The 17159-nt window shown below is 37.3% G+C and overlaps 1 protein-coding gene across 7 annotated transcripts in view; it reads right to left on the bottom strand.

The window, feature by feature from the left end:
* SIK3 (SIK family kinase 3) overlaps nt 1-17159 on the bottom strand; it is a 301246-nt gene that overhangs the window by 249954 nt on the left and 34133 nt on the right. For 2 of the 7 annotated variants that reach the window (XM_056794357.1, XM_056794355.1), the window contains exons 2-3: nt 12955-12999; nt 12055-12262 (exon numbers count right to left, since the gene is read on the bottom strand). The exons of the other annotated variants lie outside the window; for them this stretch is intronic. The gene's annotated coding sequence lies outside the window, so the exon portion shown is untranslated. The remainder of the gene's footprint in view (nt 1-12054; nt 12263-12954; nt 13000-17159) is intronic. 7 annotated transcript variants of the gene reach the window in all.

Here is a 17159-nt window from a genome sequence, read left to right as displayed (position 1 = left end):
AAATACCAACTGGATGGCTCACTATTTGACCTTCGCCGCCTGACTGCAAAAACAAAGACAACAGAGAGACTCATCCTGGAAGCTCTCTTTGCAGATGACTGTGCTGTCATGGCCCACCAAGAAAATCATCTCCAAACCATTGTGGACAGGTTCTCTACCGCAACAAAACTGTTTGGCCTGACTATCAGCCTCAGCAAAACAGAGATGCTGTTCCAACCTGCACCAGGGAGGCCAACGAACCAGCCGTGCATTACAATCGAAGGCACGCAGCTTTCTAACATCAACACTTTCAAGTACCTGGGCAGCACCATCACCAATGACGGGTCCCTAGACCATGAGATTAATGCCAGGATCCAAAAGGCCAGCCAGGCACTCGGGCGGATGCACTGCAAAGTCCTCCAACACAGAGGTGTAAGCACTGCGATGAAGCTCAAAGTGTATAACGCAGTAGTCCTCAGCTCGCTCCTGTACGGTTGTGAGACATGGACACTGTACCGGAAGCCCATGAAACAGCTGGAGCAATTCCACCAACGCTCTCTCCGGTCAATCATGAGGATCCGATGGTAGGACCGAATCAATCAGGAAGTCCTCGACAGAGCCAACTCTACCAGCATTGAAGTCATGGTCCTCAAAACCCAGCTACGATGGTCTGGACACGTCATCCACATGGACCCACAAAGAATACCAAGGCAGGTATTCTATGGTGAACTGTCAGCTGGACTCAGGAAACAAGGCCGACCAAAGAAAAGATACAAGGATCAGCTAAAGTCAAACTTGAAGTGGGCTGGCATTACACCAAAGCAACTAGAACTTGCTGCCTCTGTCAGAAACAGCTGGCGAACCCACATTAACCATGCCGCCACCACCTTTGAAGATGAACGATGTTGACGTCTTGCCACTGCGCATGAACGCTGACACCAGGCCACAGCCGCACCTCCCGTAACAACTGGAGTCCCACGCCCCATGTGCCACAAACTCTGAGCCTCAGCCTTTGGACTTCAAAGCCACATGAGGGTAAATCAATAGATGATAATGCAGAAAGACAATTGTCATTCTCGGTCACCGAGAGTGCCACTAACTAACTAACTAACTAAATAGAAGATAATAAATATCCACAAAGCAACCGCCAATACTTATTAAAAGTTTCAGGCGCAAAAAATGAAATAATATATGGCAGATATAAAACAAGAAAAAAAGAGTTGTCATCTACATGTTTTATTTTACCCTCATGCTGATCAATTTTCTTCTCATCTTCAAAGGTACAGTCACATTTTTAGCTAGAGATGCTTAAGGAAGATTTATCAATAGCCAATCAAATTATGCATATTGATAGGAAAAATCTGTTTACCTGTATAGGGGTTTGAGAGAATGAGTTACAGATAACACAACACTCACTGGCCCCCTAATTCCACTTCATAGTTATCCTTGTAGTTATCCTTGAACCACAAAAGCATCTGTTTCAGAAGTAAGCCTCAAAAGCCCCATAAAGCCTTCCTAGTGAAATAAGTCCAAAGAATTTTACTTCAGTTCCCTAAGGAACATAAGAGGCACAATCCATGACAAGAGTGAATACAGTAATTGCTGTATCAACTTCCATCTCTGGCTTAGAAAGACTGAAGACTGAAGTTATCTTAATCTAGACTTCTGTAAAGAGGCAACAAAAATAGCAGTATTGTCCATCTTACAGGACTATTCTAAGGGTCAAATAAGATAATTTGTGTAAAATGTTTTACTAAGTTTTAAATGATATATAGATGTCAACTTATGTATTGGCCATCCAAGTGCATATCATAATCTAAACAATAGGACAATTTAGCTTTCTCTATCTGGATTATAAAAGTCCTTATCTTTTGAATAATCACAAAAGTCATTCACAAGTTCTGAGACAATGGAAATAAGCACAGTTTTATCCAAAAGAGCCTCTATAAGGAAATCCCTTCATCTTCATCCAAGCTCACTAACTATGGGTGTACCCTAAGAATCTGCCCTAAACCCTCTCCTCTTCTTTCCTTGTATTATACTTTGATGATCTCATTAGCTCCCTGCCTTGGGATTTCCCACTTGGAGATAAAAACATCTCCAAGTGCCTTTCAAACATCTCAAAATAAACATGTCCAAAATAGTACTTATTATCTTTCCCCCTATACCTTCCCAAACCCAACCTTCCCTATTATTTTAGAGGGCAACTACCAATCCCTCAGGTTCGCAACCTAGGAATTATCCTGGACTCCTGGATCTGTCACGCCTCCCCCAATCAAATCTGTTGCCAAGGTCTGTCAATTTCTTGAATACCTCACTTCCCTTCTCTCCTCTGACACTGCCACCATAAGGGTGTCATCACCTCACACCTAGACTATTATAATAACCTGCTAGTTACTCAAGGTCTAACCATGCCACTTCCCTACTCAATAAGGTCCAGTGGCTCCTTATCACCTACTGGAATCAAACATAAAATGCTTTGTTTGGCATTCAAAGCCCTTCATATAACCTATCCCCCTCTACTTTTCTAGTCTTCTAATAACTTGCTCTCCATCACACAACTATTCATTCCAGTGACACTAGCCTATTGACTGTTACACAAACAAGACACTCCAGCTCTCAGATCTAGGCTTTTTCTCTGACTGTCCACCGTACCTGGAATGCTATCCTTCTCTTCATCTTCAACTAATGCCTTATATGATTTCCTTTAAGTCTCAACTAAAATTCCATCTTTCCTAACTCTTCTTAATTCAAGTGCACTACCTCTGTTAATTATATCCTCTTTAGTATGTATATAGCTTATTTTGTATATACTTGTCTACATGTAGTCTCCCCCATTAGGCTGTAAGCTCCTCCAGGTCAGGCACTCTTTTGCCTCCTTCTGTATCCCAAGCACCTAGCATAGGGTCTGACACTTAATAAATGTTTACTGAATTGAACTAAATGAAAGAGATTCCAAGATTGATATATCTAGCAAGAGTTGTTCTTTTTAACTCATGTAAACTGCTTATTGAACATTTTGAACTGATCAGCAGCAGCTCAAACTAAAAATGACCAAAATAAAACTCATCAGCTTTTCTGCAAAACCTATCCCAGCTACTGAATTTCCCCCATTGCTACTGAGTACTAACATCCTCCCCTGTTTCTCAGGTTCACTTCAGTGTTATCCTTAACTCCTCACTCACTTCTCTCATCCAGTTACTTGCTCAATCTTGTCATTTCTTGATCCACAATTTCTCTCATACATGTCTTTTCCCCTCTCCACTCATATAGCCACCACCCTAACCCTAGTTCAGACTCTCATCTCTTCTGACCTGGACTACCACAAAAGTCTCCTTCCTCCCCAAATCCAATCCATTCTCTACAAAGTTGTCAAAGTGATTTTCCTAAAAGTCAGTTCTAACCATTTAATCCTCCTAATCAAACACAAGTGGTACCCTATTACCTCCAAGATCAAATATAAATTGTTTGACATTTACAGCTCTTCACCTGACTACTTCCAATTTTCCTTTCCAATCTTCTTACACATTTCTTCCATTCTCAAATTTACAGTCCCCTTAAACTGGTTTCCCTCTGTTCTTCACATTTGGACTCTACTCCTAACTTTGCACTGACCATCTTCCATATCTAAAATGTGGTCTCTTGACCTCAGTCCATAGAATCTTCTCTTCCATGAGTTGGGCAGTTAGGTACTGTGCTAAGCCCTGAGGCTCCAAAAAAAGGCCAATGACAGTCCATGCCCTCAAAAAGCTCATAGTCTGATGAGGAAGACAACATGCAAACAAACATGTACAGAATAAATGGAAATAACTAACAGAGAGAAGACATGAGAATTAAAAGTTAACAGGAAAGACTTCCTACAGAAAGCAGGATTTTAGTTAAAACTTAGAAAGAAGTCAGGAAAACTGGGGGGTAGAAATAAAGAAGAAAACTCAAAGAGGGTAAGGGAGGGTGAGAAATGTGATGACCAGAGTCTCATCAAGGGGGCAACAAAAGAGGTCAGTGTCACTGGATGGTTAAGTATATGAGTAGCAAGGGGAGTGGGGAGTGTGTGATACAAGAAGTCTGGGGAAAATCCAAACATGACCTTAACATTTAATCTGGGAAATAACAGGCTAGAGCCATTGGAGTTGATTGAATGGGGGTGAGGTTTTGACATAGAAAGAACTTCACTTTAGAAAGATTGCATTGACCAGAAGACCGGTAGGATTGAGGAGAGCCTTGAAACACAGAGACCAACCAGTAGGCTATCACAATAGTCCAGAAATGAGGTGATGAGGACTAGCACTAAGGTGATAATGTTAGAATAGAGAAGGAACATCAAAGAAAAACAAAGAAAAAAATCAACAGCCCTTGGCAACAGATTAGATGGGGTGAGAGTGAGGAGCAAGGTTCAAGCCTAGAGGATTGGGAGCCATAGTGGTACCCGCAAGAGTAATAGGGATGTTAGAAAAGAGGAAAGTTTGGGAGAAAGTATACAATTTTGAACATGTTGAGTTTAATATGTCTACTGATACATCAAGTTTGAGATGTTCAATATAGGTAGGTAGAGATGTGAGACTGGAAGTCAACAGAGATGAATCTTTAAGACTTTTAAGACAAAGCACCAGCATCTAAATAAAGTTTTCCCTGATCCCCTCAACATCCTAACTATTTTGCATTCATTTTTTATCATGTGTATATATATATACACACATATGCATTTGTCTATACTGTACACACACATGCTGCCCTCTCAAATTAAATGTAAATTCCCTGAATAAGGACTGCCTCACTCTTTGGATTTGTGCACCATACTTAGAATATAGCAGGTATTTAATAAATGGTTATAACAGATCAATTGAGTTTCCAAAACCAAATCATGTAGCATAAGTTAAATACAGTCCCCAAGTACCCCCTGAGGTATCCTCAAAATGCAAAAATACCTAAAGCAAAGCCACTGGCATATTTGGTAGATTCCTCTGTGGAGAATCTATGAAAATCATGAACATACAGCATACATCATACAGCATAAAAAGGCATATATGGGTTATATTGATGGAAGGGATACCCATATGAATGAGATTACAGAGCCATCAAAGTATCAAATAATCACTATAGCAATCAGTGAATACTGAAAGACTGTAAAAGAATTATGTGAGAAGAGATTGATAATTTCCTTTACTCTATATAACATTTTAAATCAACAGTACATTTCTGGGGCTTTTTGTCCTATAGTTGAAGTTCTTCTACTTCAGCAAAAAACAAAGATGATTTTAACATGTATAGCATAACAAGTAAACTGCTAAGGAAATGGCAAAATTCTAAGGACACTACAAAAACTTTATCCAAATCAAAAAATAAGAAAAATATTAAACACTAAGAATATTTGCAATACAATCCCCATCAAATCACTGATTTTGTTCAGTTCTGCAACTTTAGGCCATCCCTTCAATTTTATTCAAATAAATGTACATCTTGTTCAGACATGCCAATATGATCTATTTGAAAAAATATGTGAAGTTGATACACAGATTCAGACTCAAAATTTACTATACTTCAACTGATCCCATATCTATAACCATTTATTACTCCAAATATGTAAGTCAATTTCAGACTTCATGACTTCCAAGGGAGGAAAAGACATTTTTTAAAAGCGCATTTTTAACAGGTGAAGGTCTAAGGCAGAATGACTTACTTAGAGAGACAAAAAAAAATACTTAAGGAACAGGATAAAAAAAATTCAGTTACGGCATTTCATTATGAGACAAACTTACTCCTGCCAAATACATTTGGTAAAGATTCATAAAGTATAGTACCAAATTCAGAATAATGAAAACTTTAGGCTTTGTGCTTTATGGTTTCTTGATGGGTAGAAAAATTAGTTTCAGCAGAATCAGAAAACAACTTTTTGAGTCCACATAACTTTCAATAAAATTGATATTTTTAAGACACAGCAAATTCCTCCCAATAGCAATAGCACACTTTCTTAAATACTCACTATTAACTGCTAGCTCTGCCCAGCTTTTCTTCGGTGTTAAATTAAATGGACTTTTCTTACGCTAAGGACTATTCTTCAATGGTTTATAATCTCTATCCTTCCCCACCTCCAATTATGCAACCGGTTAGGTTGTACACATATTAACTACATCATAAAATCTCTGGAGCAATCTAATCTGATCTGTTTTTTCTACTAGTCAGCCTACTGCTAAGCTTGCTGTTTAGGTATGGGGCACTCAACTGCTGCCACGGTATAATGTCTGACCAATTTCACCATTTTCCCACTAACTTTTTGTCTCACTTGAACCTAAGCAGGTATGAACCCATCCTTACATGTTCCATCAAGTTCTGCCAAACAGTTATTTACATGATCCATTTTAAAATTTGAGACAGCTAACAAGAGAATAATCATTTTCTTCCAGAATTTCTTTCTTTGGAGAAACTATCTTTGCTAGAGCCTAACTTTTAACAAATTCTGAGAGCAGCACATTTTAATAAAACATTCATTTTCCATAAACCTGATGTAAATATATTCCAAGCAGAAAGAATGGTGCTGGAAGATGCATAGAGGAAAGAAAATGCAATGTATATTCAGAAAGGAAAGAATAATCTAAATTGGCTCAAACTTCGAATTCATACTGGAGAGTAGTAGGAGATAAGACTAAAAAAATAAGTTGAGGACAGGCTCTTAATATGAACATTTTTTAAAAAGCAATTTACCATCTGCCTATGTCTACAGAACCTATATCCAAGGTAGAAAGGAATATTACCAAAAAAATTAAACCATGTAACTCAGTTCCTTACTTAAGAGTGAAACCAAGGACAACTAGGTAGCTCAGTATAGAAAGCCAGGCCAAGAGACTGGAGGTTCTGGGTTCAAATGTGACTTCAAACAAATCCTAGCTATATGACACTAGGCAAGTCACTTAACCCAAATTACCTAGCCCATACTATTCTACTGCCTTGGAAGTGATATGTGGTGTCAATTCTAAGACAAAAAGGTAAGGATGTTTTATTTTATTTTTTTAAATAAAAATAAATAAAAGTATAAAACCAAGATACAAAATCCTTCAAAAACTTTAAATGGCTCTTCATTGCCTAAAGAAAATAATCTTGACTCCTCAGATGGACATCCAAGACCCTATATGACTACGCAACCTACCTATTCATTAATTAATATCCAGCATTACTCCCCTATGTGAAATTCCAACTCTAGCCAAATTTAAGTCAATCTCCCATTCATCAGACATGCAAATACAATTTAACGAGTGATTTAAATTAAGAACAGGTGATTATGTAGTGAGACCTTCAAATGCATGTTCAGTATTTGTTTAAATTTTTTTCTCACAAGCAACTAGGAAATCTTGAAAGCATTTAATAAGGAAATGATACAAAGTAGTACTTTAAAGAGATTAAAAATAGTATAGAAGGACCAGGAGGTGGAGAGAAAGAGAAAGGTATGTAATTTTTGTAAAATGCAAACTTAAGAATTTTTTTTTGAGAAAAAAACTTCAGGAAAAGAAGATCATTAACGCCCTGAATCAAGAAAATGAACTGTTTGGAGAAGGTGCCATAAAGAAATCTAAAAGAAACCTACATCAGAAGATCCAGAATGAACTTTGGGATGTATTGAGTGAACAGAAGGGGGTTGAACACATTTATTCTGAATGTAAAATGTGCCTGCCAATCATTGCTTTTTCTCTCTCCTTATTTCCCTCTTATCTCCAACTATTGTAGTTTCCTCTTATAAAGTGCAATATTGTATGCACCCTTAGCTAGAAGATCTTTAGAAGTATAAGCTAGTTATGTTAAATGATTCATTGGGGAGATTTTCTCCCAAAGAATCATAGGAGGTTATTATGAAGATAGGATTAACTCTCCCCTTGCCTATTTTTAGCTAATCAAATCAAGAATTTAAAGTGCTAGTACTTACCATTAAGTACTAGAGTAAGTGACAACTCCAAAGGTCACTGTACCACCACCACCACCCCAAGCAGTGCTAGGCAAATTGAAAGACTGTCATTGGTTTCTGTAAAGAAGGAGGAGTGACAGGAAGGGGCGTGGGAAAAGGGGGCATAAAAAGAGAGCAACAGAGTCTAATATGCATTCCCTTCCTGATGTTTAGTGAGATTGGTTCCAGGCATTCTTTTCCTGGCTTCTGGAGAGATTGGTTGCAGAAATTCCTGCTTTGGCTTTGGAGGAGGCTACATTGGTGGAACCCTGGCTCAAGACACCACCAGGACATCTGGCTTGGAGAGATTCCTGCCTTGGTGGCTCTTTGAGGAGACTCTCGGCTCGTTGGCACTTAGGTGGGACACTCCCTTCACTGTGAGTTCTATGGAGAGACTTTTCCTTGGATCCTGCATAGGCTAGCTGGTGAGTGATTTGGACTTCCATGTGGAGACTGGAACATTATCAGGGAGTGAGCTGAATTTCATCGGATCAGCATTTAGGGTAGGCTAAGCAAATCCTACCTCTTTCCCTCCTACATTTCCTACTTCAACTCTCTCTTCCTCATTATAAATAAAAACTAACAGCTTTTTTCTGACTTAGAGATAATATTTTGAATTCAGCTACCACAACATTGAATTTATAACTCTCTAATTTAGTCAAAATCCCAATTTAACCCTTACATAGGTCTAAAGTCAGAGAGACCAACTAGGAATCTATACTAGTAATGAGTTAGGGTAAGAGTGGGCACTGAAAAGAGCCATGATCACTGATTATGACCTAATAGCCTGAAGTTCTCTAAACTACTGAGATAGTAGGTGGTGAATATAAGCTTTTTATATTGTTATCACATTGATAATCAAAGCAGAAATGTAACCTTGGAAATACAAACTAATTTGATCTTATATAGGTAGCCAGAGGACAGATACTGAATATATGCATTTTTTTTAAGTTCTAACTTCAGGCCAACTTGACTGTATCCTCTTAAAGGAAAACAATGTTAGCCATTGTTTCCCAACCAATGGATTGTATTATCCCATCCTAATTCTTCCAGATAAAATAGGATATCTTGAGATGGCATAAAAAGCTCAGTGGAGGGGGAGCTGAGTGGCTCAGTGGATTGAGAGCCAGGCCCAGAGATGGGAGGTCCTGGGTTCAAATTAAGCCTCCTAGCTGTGTGACCCTGGGCAAGTCACTTCAGCCCCATTGCCTAGCCCTTACCACTCTTCTGCCTTGGAACCAACACACAGTATTGACTCTAAGATGGAAGGTAAGGGTTTTTTATTAAAAAAAAAAAAAAGCTCACTGGAATCATAAATGGCAGCTAAGTGCCTGACATGAAGTCAGGAAGACTCATCTCCATGAGTTCAAATCTTCCCTCAGACACTTCTGGGCAAGTCATTAAACCCTGCTTGCCTCAGTTTCTTATCTATAAAATAAGCTGGAGAAAGGAATGGCAAATTACTCCAGTATCTTTTCCAAGAAAATCCCAAACAGGGTCACAAAGAATCAGACACAACTGGAAAAACAACTGAACAACAAAAAAGAAAATCAAGGAGGCAAGCATTTGAAGAAATGGGGGAAGGGGTAATATTTTAATATGGAATGAGACAAAATCTCCTCACCAAAGCTATACAGTCCAACCTGTTTTCTATTCCAAATATTGATTTTTTTTTAATTCCTACCTAGAAAACTATCATCCCTTCTTAAAGCACAAGTCTGACCAAATCATACCCTTTTCAACAAATTCCCGTGAATCTTTTTTCCTCTATATCAAATATAAAATATTGTTTGTCTTTTAAAGACCTTCAGAACCTGGAACATGGTCACCTCTATTCTATGATCCAGTGACACTAGTCTCCTTACTACTCCTTGCTCTTCATACAAGACACTCTATCTCCAGACATTTGCACTGACTGTCCCCCATAACTGGAATTCTCTCCCTCTCCTCAGCTCTGCTTCCTGGCTTCCTTCAAGTCTCAACCAAAATTCCATCTTCTGCAAAAAGTCACTCCTAATCCTATTTAATGCTAGTAACTTTCCTATGAGACTACTCCCAATTTATCCTGAACATATATTGTGTGCACATAGTTGTATGCAAGTTATCCCATGCATTAGACTGTGAGTTCCTTGAGAGTTTTGCCTTTCTTCATATCCCGGTGCTTAACACTAAAGTTGCTGGATTTACTAAAATCTTCCTTAGATACTTATTTAACTTTAAAACACAAATAACACTTAGAAAGCTGAATCTTTCTTTATCATAAAACAGCTAACTTTTCCTTAGACAAACATCCCTCTCCAAGTGGGCTTCTAAACAATTCTCCAAGGCCTCACTGACTAGTTCAGATTCCAGTCTAATTTCAACAAAAGAAAGGTAAAAATCAGACAATTTAACAACTTGACACACTAAGATGGCCTGAACCAAGTACATAAAAAGAAAACATTTAGGAAGCCAAGACATTATGGCTATAACTGTAATTCCTCTTCAATTTAAACTGCAAAATTGTTTCTCCAACACAGTCACTTTGAATAACATTCTAAACCATTTGTTATTTCTTACCAAATGAAAGCTTCATTTTATAAATCAGAGAGTGTGGGAAAAGTTACATCCTTATCAACAAATCTGTCAATATAAGAAGGATTTCTCCAGAGAGGCACCCACACAGGCAAAAATCTTATGGAAATAATTTGTCTATTACTTTAATTCTCTAAACCAATTTGGAAATGATTTGGAACAACTGAATAAAATCTAAAGAAGCTAGAGTAACATGGAAAGATCACACATCAGAAGCACATAAAAAAGTTTAATAAGTTAAAATTTTAAAGTCTTTTGCTGAAGGTGGAAAATTAAATTCTTAGGGCTCAGGATAAATCAAAAAAAAAGTTTTACTAGTTTCCCATAAGAATACATTTAGAAACTTTCAATTGCAATACTAATTTTGTATACACACACACACACACACACACACACACACACATATTTTCTACTGAAGGCCTGAAGATATAAGGACATGGCTACAGTCTTCACACTACCTATGTGCTCTTGGACAAAAAATTACCTGAAAAAAAGTGAACAATTGAAAACAATAAAGAGTACTAAAATACTTCCCCCTGACATGATTAATTCAGAGTTAAAACTAAAAGAATCCGGGACAGCTAGTGGATAGAGGACCAGGCCTGTAGAGAGGCAATTCTGTATTCAAATCTGGCCTTAAATACTTTCTAGCTTTGTGACCCTGGGCAAGTCCCTTAACTCCGATTGCCTAACCTTTACTGCTCTTCTGCCTTCAAAGAGATACTTAATATCAATTCTAAGATAAGTTATGGGTTTAAAATGAATCTGCAACAAATCTCAGAAGATCAGTGACTGTAATTATACTCAAATCATTAATTAAATCAGAATATACCTCTAAACCAGGCAAGAATTCAATGTAATGACTTTATTATTATCCATTACCCTTTTTAAGTTGAAGTGCTCAGGTTTCTAAAGCAATGATGCTTCAGAATCTCTCTACTTGGCAGTATTCTCTCTCCAGTTCAAACATTAACTGGCAGGATGTTTACACCAGAAATGCAACCTCAGGACCTAGTTTCTTTTTCAATAAGTAAGCAATCCCTCTGGCATGGCTTACCAGTAAAACCAGTAACGGATACATACCAGGCAAAGAGCTGGCCTAGGTTTAATCCTGTGCCTGAATATTACTCTTTAAAAGGGGAAGCAAACATGCTTGGAAATTAGGCCATTGACTACTAAAGTACATCTGTTATAACTCAATCAGAAGATAACGATGGTTCTTCTGGCTAACTGACAACTTCCTGTGACATTGCTGTGTGTAAGACAAGGTAGAACCAAAATAAACCTGTCAGTGACAGTGTAGGATTAAGAATTTCCACAAATTTCATGAAAAAAATAGGTTCAAATCTCATAGCAAGACATTTATTTCAGCTCAGTCTCAAACATGACTAGCTCAAGAAGAAATTGTCAGTTATATAATAGCCAAGAGATTTTTGAAATTCATTATTTGAAGTGTTTATGACATTTTTTAATGAGAACTTCCATTCTAACCCAATCCTAAAGAAATACACATACAGGAAGGAAGGGAGGAAGGGAGAAAAGGAGGGAGGGAGGGAGGGCAACAAACAAACCTCAATCTCTCTACCATTTTGTGAAGGCCTCTTCGTGAAGGTTTTAAGAGCTGCACCTTACTCTCATTTTAGCTCTTCCTCTTGATCCCAGAAGCCTCTCTAGTACTAAAGATTGGTCCAGTATTACTCTATTCACTTCAAAGATGTGTTTGACTGGAAGTGGTATGGTTTTTAAATCCAGGTCACATTTCTTTTCTCCTGATCAGCTCTGCCACAAATAAGAATTAACACTATAACTTGGCATATTATCTCATCAGACTTTTACTTAGCACATAATTTACCCACTGTTATACAGATTTTCATTTGTCAAGGAATATTCTTACAAAAGCCCACTTTAAAAAAAAAGACACTTTAAAATTTGAATTTATTTTTGAGGACTTTCAAGTTAGAAAAGCAACATATATCATTTGTTACAACAGCCCAAACAGAGGTGCTCTTACATACCCATTTTACAAATAGAAAGAGAGGTTGAATATTAAATCAATTACTCAGGATCACATAATGTATAAGGTAGGATTTGAACTCAAGTTTTCTTAACAGGAAATAACACTCCCCTGAAGTCAATTCACTAGACTGAAACACTCAAATGTTACTCTACTTAACTTTTTTTAATACTTAGCAACTTTAAAGCTTTAAGTAACTCCCCCACCCACCCCATTGCAATGATATCTGAAACCTGGGAAATATATCTAAACTATATTACTATAACTAAAAAACCAAGGATGCTCAGGATATCCACTTTTTCATCTATATTTTTTAAATCTTATCATGGCAAAGAATTAAACTAGAAATTAACCCCTAACTGATAGCTCCCCTCAAAAAACTAAAAGGGGTTACTAACTGAAAAAAAAAACTCAAACTGAAGGTTCAAATGATTTAAAATAGTAAGCAAAAACTCACTGTGAAGCTTTGAGCAAATCAGTTCACCTCTCCAGCTTATCTCATCTGCAAAACGAGGGATTAAAGCTTAATAATATCTAGAGTTCTTGTAGTTCTAATAATCTATAAGAAACTTACATCTAAGATAGTCATAATAAATAACTAGGTAATTAACCCCAAAAAACTATTTTTGCCTACTTTACTACCAGGCAACTCATTATATAATGTAATAATCCATTAAAAACAACTTCATTAATTCATTTCCTTACATTCTGCTTAATGTTAAAGAAACTTGGGTATTCCACAGAGAAAAAAATGTCTTTGTAAAGTATATTAACATTGTGCATGCCAGCAGGATTTACAATTGGAAGGAATTATCTAACTTGACAGATTAGGAAAACAACGCTCAATTATATCAGTGACTTGCCAAGGTCATATAGTTGGCATACTGCAAAGTAATACTTGGGTTGGAACTTGGGTCCTCCAAAACCAAAACCAGTATAAGAAGGAGGGAGGAATTTTAGCACAATATTCACATGTTATAAAAGATATTCATAACATCTGAAGACAGTAAGATTACCTACAAGAAGCAGATATCCTTAATAAATCAATCCTGATCCAGTCAAGATATGAGTGTCAGGTAAAGTTGCTTTACTATTGTTTTGAAAGGGTATCTTAACACATAAAAACTATCCTAACACATAAAAACTACCCCATTAAACAAGTATGATGCTTTGGAACAAAATGTGCTTTAACAAACAGGAAAGAGAAAGCTTTTTAGAAAATTAACTGTGAATAATGAAAGTTGTCTTTTTTTTAAGAGGAAAAAGTTCATGTGGCCTTTGTAAAATATTTTAAAAGTAAAACCAGGAATCAATTACTTGAATGTGTTCATTTAAGTGCAATTTATTAGTTTGATGATGAATCAACATTCAACCACTTTAAGTTTTCTTGCCAGTCTTATTATACCACATTAAAAAAAATCATTTCACATATAATATTAAATTTCCACCTTGAAAGTCTTTTCTGCTCACTCATTGTTTAAAAAAAAAAGTCCAAAACAATTCATAGAGCTAAAACAGACATTAGATTATCTAATTCATATTCTTCATATTACAGAGAAAGAAATGATACCTAGAAAGATTAAGTGATTTGCCTAATGCCACAAAATCAGGCAAGTCAAGTGACAGTGCCAATGTTTAAACTCATGTCCTTCAACTCCAAAACCAGCTGTCCACATTTAGTAAGGGTTAAGCTCTGTTTGAAAGACTTTTCCACATTATGTTTATAAAGTTTTCCCATTATGCTTCTTCCAATGTTTTGTAAGGGTTAAGCTCCAGTTGAAGACTTTACCCTGTTCATTATATTCACACAGTTTTCCTCTGGATGGTCAATGCAGGCCACTATCAATCAACAAGAATTTATTAAGCAACTATATGCACCAACCAAGGTATTCTCCTGAGCTCAGAGAATACAAAATTAAAAGTGAACTGACTGCCCATGGGGTACAGTGAAAAGAGAACTAAATTTGATTCAGATCCTTCTCTGATGATCACTAAATGCATGATCTTGCAAAATCACTTAATTTCCCACATCCTCAGTTTCCACATGAGTAAAATGAGAGAGCTGAATTAGCTAGCCTCCAAAGTCTGTCACAAGTGAAGATCTACATTCTTAAGATATACCTTAAAGGAGCTTATCTTGTTTTAGAGGGAGACAAGTTCATAGATAAAGGACATATAAAAAAAACAAACAGTGATGGGGGTAGAGACTAACCAAGAAAAATCAAGAAAGATCTCTCAAAGGAGGTAGCACCTAAATGAATACTTAAAGGAAGCTATGGATTCCAAGAAGTAGAATCAAAAAGGAAAAGCATGGGAGGAAGGGGTAAGTACAAAGAGGCAGAAGATAGAATGTCATAGACTGGGAACAGCAAGCAGGCCAATTCAGGTACAGTATGTGATGTGGAGATTTAATGTGCAATCAGCCTAGAAAAACTGGAGCCAGATAGTCAAAGACCAAAGACATTCATAATTTGACTTAAAAGCAGTGGAAGCCACCAAAGGGGCTTGAACAGAAGTCACATGGTCAGTTTGCACTTCAGGAGTGAGGAGAAACCAATTAGGAGGTTACTGAAACAGCCCAGGCAAAGGGTGACAATAAGGGCCTGAACTAGGACCGTCATGGTGTGATTAAAAAGAAGGGGATGAATGCAAAACTTATCAAATTAACTTGAAAGCTTTGTTCATGCAGTCTTTTCCAGTATAACTTCTGAGATTGCCTAACAAGGGAAGAAATGTTAATGAGAGCTTTGTTTTCTGAATTGCATTCCTAGGATTTCTGGGTCACAGTTTAAAGGCTGAAAGACACTAAAGCCATCAAGTCTAATCCCTTCCCTTTACAGATAAGAAAACTAAGGTGCAATGACGTTAAATGACTTGCCCAAGATCACATAGTCAGAAAGTGCCCACCTTCATCATGGAGCTCATAGCTTCCTATCCTAAACCACATTGACTTTTTCCTTAATTTCTATTACAAATTATTTAATAGGGCATAGGGACCTCTGATATCACTGGAGTTGGAAGCTACTGGTGAGGAACTTCTACCTACGCAGACAGATACCCTCAGCACTGAAAGATTTAAAGATCTGCCCAGTCCATATACATCAAGAGTCAACATGTGAACTTAGATCTTCCTAGTTTCAAAGTTAGTTCTCTATCCATTAGCTCAAAGGCCCCTCTAACTCCAACAGTCCATCCATTTTGACTAGTTTATAAGTTTTACTACTTATTTCTACATATACAGCTTTCATAGACTTAGAGCTGGAAGGGAATCTTAAAGATCATCTAATCCAATTCTTTCATTTTACAGATTAAGAAACTTGCTCACGGTCACACAAGTAGTGGCAGATGCAGGATTTGAACCCAGGGGCACCAAGCTCCCTAGAACTTAGTATGAGATGCCAGGGACCATAGAAAACCTTGAAGATCTAAGAGGCCTAGCTCTGGAACATGAAGGTCAACACTGGGGCTGAGGTGAAGACTGAGCAGGACCAACCACCCCAAACAAAGGTGCAGCAGGGCACAAAGCCCCAAATAAGAAACTAAAGCTGAAGAGGTGAAAAAACAGAAGAACACTCCAACTAGGATAAAAAAAAAAATTACTCTAGCTCTGGAAAGATCCCTTAAAAAAAATAAAGTAACTCCATTAACAACTGCAAGCTAACTCAAAGGAAAAAACAGATTTTCCATAAGAATTATGTAAATATGGAACTGAAGCAAGAGATTAAAATTAATAAAAGCTCTAGAGGAAAGAACTGAAAGGAGAGTAAGTTGGACTAGTTAGCCTATAAGGTCTCTCTCAGCTCTCCATTTAGAATCACCTGACCATCCCAAAATGTATACACATCTCAATGCTAAAAATGACCAGGCTATTTCTCCACATATTTTGTTCAGTCTCTCCCTCTTAAGAACTACTAATTATATAAGCAACAAACCATTTTCCCCAGAACATATTTTACAGCACAAAACTAGGGAAGTATGTTAGCTTTTCCCCAGGGATATTCCAGTTTGCCAAAATGTTTAACTGATCATTTGGTCGAGCCTGCACAGCAGCACACAGGAGAGCCCCTCAGTTAGCTGCATAACAAAAAGGTTGAGACTTAGCCACAACTACTGAGACCATAAAATCAGTTCTAGGACAGCAGCCAATAACTAACAGTGAATCACAGCTCCCAAATACTTATTTTACCAAAGTGTTTACATCTCACATTATAATTCCCTCTCCAATGGCAGCAGAGTTGAAAATACATCACAGGAAACTTCCCCAGAAATTGTACACCCTGTTTTTGAGCAGAAAGTAAGTAATGGACTCAGGGAATTAAGTCTGCTTGGGGTTAAAATTTATATGGTAGTATTTGAACAGTAAGAAAAGGGATCTTTCCAATCAGGAACTGAGGTATAGGAGTGAAAGGAGGAAAGACTTAGGATGGGAGAAGAACCTATGCTTAGAGTGACTTCCTCAGTGTTACCTAGAAATTGTCTAGTCTAATCCATTTTTTCATTTTTACAAATAAGGAAAAAAGCCCAGAAACGTTAAGTGACTTATCCAGGCACACACAAGAAAGTGATAAGTGGCAGAGCAGTACTAAAACCCAGATCTTGACTCCAGGTCCACTGCTCTTACCCCTCTGTTATTATATTATCTCCCCTGTAGCAATTCAAAAA

Source organism: Monodelphis domestica, chromosome 4 (assembly GCF_027887165.1).
Source record: "Monodelphis domestica isolate mMonDom1 chromosome 4, mMonDom1.pri, whole genome shotgun sequence".
In the NCBI taxonomy this organism is placed as follows: domain Eukaryota; kingdom Metazoa; phylum Chordata; class Mammalia; order Didelphimorphia; family Didelphidae; genus Monodelphis; species Monodelphis domestica.
The sequence above is the reverse complement of the archived record's forward strand: the minus strand, read 5'-3'. Positions and strand labels throughout refer to the sequence as shown.